Consider the following 3,905-nt stretch of genomic DNA (forward strand, 5'->3'; position numbering starts at 1 on the left):
AAGGTGATCCAATAGTTAGCACTGCTGCCTCCCAGGAACCCGGGTTCGATTCCAGCCTCGGGTGACTGTCTGTGTGGAGCTTGCACATTCTCCCCGTGTCTGCGTGGGTTTCCTCCGGGTGCTCCGGTTTCCTCCCACAGTCCAAAGATGTGCAGGCTAGGTGGATTGGCCACGCTAAATTGCCCATAGTGTTCAGGGGTTTGTCGATTAGGTGGGTTATAGCGTGGAGGGTCTGTGTGGGATGTTCTGAGGTTTGGTGTGGACTGGTTGGACCGAAGGGCCTGTTTCCACACTGCAGGATTCTATGATCTAAATAAATCTGGAGTATCCAAAAATAGATGATTAAGAATATTGACGGCAAAATAAGGAAGAAAAAGGAGACATACGATGCATATCTGAATAATAATAGCAATAAAAAAGATAGAAAGGTATCTCTAATGCAGGAAAGAGGCTTAGGCTGGAATAAGGAAGGCTAAGAGGAAGCATGAAGAAAGGATGGCAGGCTGCACTAAAATAAATAGTAAAATGATTTTCAAATATGTTGATAGTAAAAGATTAGTGCAGGATAGAGTGCAGCCCATTAAGAACAAGCAAGGTAAACTGCTCACTGAAGCAAAAGATATGATGGAGGGACTAAATTAATGTTTTGCTTCTATCTTTACCAAATTAGAAGATGGTGACAATGGCCCAGTTGAAAATGAGAGTGCTGAGCATTCTGGATAGCGAAGCCACCACGCCCAGATGGGCTGAGAGGTAAAGGAGTAAATTGCAGAACTGTTGACAGAAATTTTCCAGGCCTCTCTGAACACAGGATTAGTCCCAGTTGACTAGTGAGTTGCAACTATGACGGTGTTTAAGAAAGGAGCAAAGGGTAACTCAGAAAACTACAGACCTGTCAGACGGAAAATTTATGGAGGCACTTGTACAGGATAAGGTAAGCATACACTTACAGAAAAATAGGTTAAGGCTAGACGAATGGCACGTGGCTCAGTGATTAGCACTGCTCCCTCACAGCACCAAGGACGCAGGTTCAATTCCAGCTTCAGCCAACTGTGTGGAGTTTGCATATTCTTCCCGTTTCTGCCAGATAGAGTAGTTTCCACCCACAGATAGTGGGGTGGGTTTGGGTGGGATACTCCTTGGAGGGCCAGTGTGGACTCAAATGGCCTGTTTCCACACTATACGGATTCTACGGATAGACAGCCATCATTGCCTTGTCAAGGGTAGGTCATGTCAGACAAATTTAATTGAGCTTTTTGATGAGGTGATGCAGTCAGTGGATAAGGGTAGTGCTGCGTATTTGTGGGCTTTCAAATCCCTCGTATATCCTAAATTGTTTCACAAACAAGTAAGTTTTACTGTAGTGTTGTTCTGTTATGCTGTTGGAAAGTTTAGTAGCTATTTTGTTTACAACAGGATCCACAAACAACAATGTGATGAAAGTTCTTTTTTTCAAAAGGTGTAGCTTAGCAGATGAACGTTGGCCAAAAAAATCCCCTTGACTCCCGATCTCGAATAATATGAAATTTGTTTTGTATCCACCTTGAGTAATGTCCCAAGCTCAGTAGATCATTCAAAAGACAAATTAACTGTATTCCTGTGGTAAGTGTTAGCCTGGATTATGGCTCAGATCTCCCAACAGGAAACTGCGGCTGTTGAAGTGTAAACTAGAGTTGTGTATTAGACTCATGTAGAAATCCCCATGCAGCTGACCATACAGGAGCTGCCTGGGATATTGAACCTTCCAACAGGCAATTATCCAGTTTCTGAATCTCCGAAAAAGTCTCCAATTTGGAGTTAGAATTGGAGACATCACATGTTTCCAACTTACTTACCTGAACAGTTAGCCCAGGAAAAGTTAGAAGAATTAAAACTCGCATTAAAACTCCTGGTAAATGATAAAACCCGAGTCATCACTGAGCGCATACATCCAAACATCCACGGAAACCCAATCAAATCTCCAATGCTTCCACCAACCATCCCATGGACCAATTATTTCACAGGTGTGTCACACTGTGTCTGCAGTGGTTCTCGAGGCATTTTAATTTGGTGCCTATCTCCTGCCTTTTCCCCACGAGACACTCATCATCCCTACCAGTCCACAATCCAACACGTCACCCTGCCCTAATTCCCACGACTACCCCTTCCCCCAACTCTCACCATGTCCAAGCTTCCTTACGCCCTTGCTTCACTTCCTTGCCACCTAATAGCCACCCTATCCCAACACACCTGATGCCTATTCCTCTTTTATACTTGGCACCCTACCCTTCGCTTATCTGATAACAGTTAATCCCACCTATGTAGGACTCTACTGGCTTCATCCACCTGGTACCCTACCCCTTCACTTTCCTTACACAATTATCTTCTCTCAAAGTGGTTTTGGATCTTTGGAACCCACCATCCACTGTTGCAAAAGAGGACTGTGGTTTCAGTGATTGCTGTGAAACTACACTCGTTAGCTGCTCCATAAAAAGCCGATCTCTGAGCAGTGTTGGTCGTCTCTACTGCTGTCTGTGTTGGTTCCTGTACAGGACTGTGTTCCTTCAGCTGGGAAGACTCCTGGCTTGGGAAACCTTTCCAAAGTTAAGTGGACAACCTCTTGTCTGAGCATGGGAAAAATCAAGATTCTAGCCCAGATTATAAGAGTCGGGACACTACGCTAACGTCTTACTCAGAAATAGACCAGCCATTCAACTAAGTTGACAATATCATGGGGAGGTTACATAAAGCAGCAAAATGGTGTCCCCAAAATCCTGTACATCTGAGAATTTAGGTCACATGTACCGGAAATAATATACAACCCACATTTCTGCAGCACAGTGACAGCCAATTTTCAATAACCATAATGACAATAGAGTTCAAAACTATGAAGTTTTGATAGAGCAATTAAGAAGAAACTATTTCTCCTGGTAAATGCACTGGTAACCAGAATTCATAGATCTAATATAATTCTCAAAAGAACTAAAGGGACCTAAGAGGAATTTCTTCACAACGAGGAGTGTTAAGATCAGAAATGAATTGAATGGGTGATGAAATCAGATTCCATAATTTCTAAAAAGACATTGGGACATGTACTTGCAGAGGACTAACCAGGGTAATGGGAGAAAAGCTGGGGCCTGGAACTAAATTGAACAGCTCCTTTAAAGAGTTGCCAAAGGCATTATGGGCCAAATGGCTTTATATTGTGCTCGAAGATTCTATGATTCTGTGTGAACCCCACGGATTTTATATGGGATGTTTATTTAATGACATATTGTCTTATTGACATTTCAAATGTGCAATCTAATGTCATACCTGGTGCCTTAACTCCTTGACCTGGTGGACATGGTGTGTAACGCTGGCAATTCCAGCAGCTTTCAAAACCTGTTTGCTTGCAGAAATACCCTACTTTGCAGCCACACACGGTGTTGCTATTAAGCTTGCACTTCCTTTGTGTAATAAATCCATCTAGATAAGAAAAACATCGGTTTTAGTTGAATGATTTAATTATTTCCCCTTATCACTTCCTAGTTTTAGAATTTACGTGTGGGTTTAAGGTAGCTAATGGCCAGTAAAAGTTGGTCCTTTTCAGATTTAGATGTGAATAAATCATCAAGAAATGCATTGTGGAAATGATAGTTCTCTGCAGAGCTGTTCAGTTCATATGTATACTAATCCTCTCACAGTCCAAAGATGTGCAAGTTTAGTGGACTGGCCATGCTAAAATGCCCATATTGTTCAGGGATGTGTATTTCAGGTGGGTTATGAGGGAGGGATCGGGTGGGATGCTCTGAGGGGCGGTGTGGACTTGTTAGGCTAAAGGACCTGTTTCCACACTGTAGGGATTCTATGATAATTCATAAATTGAAAAAGCTTGACAAATATCTTCAAAAACACTGACATAATCTCCAAAAAGCTGACACTCA

Source organism: Stegostoma tigrinum, chromosome 28, assembly GCF_030684315.1.
Source record: "Stegostoma tigrinum isolate sSteTig4 chromosome 28, sSteTig4.hap1, whole genome shotgun sequence".
NCBI classification, from domain to species: domain Eukaryota; kingdom Metazoa; phylum Chordata; class Chondrichthyes; order Orectolobiformes; family Stegostomatidae; genus Stegostoma; species Stegostoma tigrinum.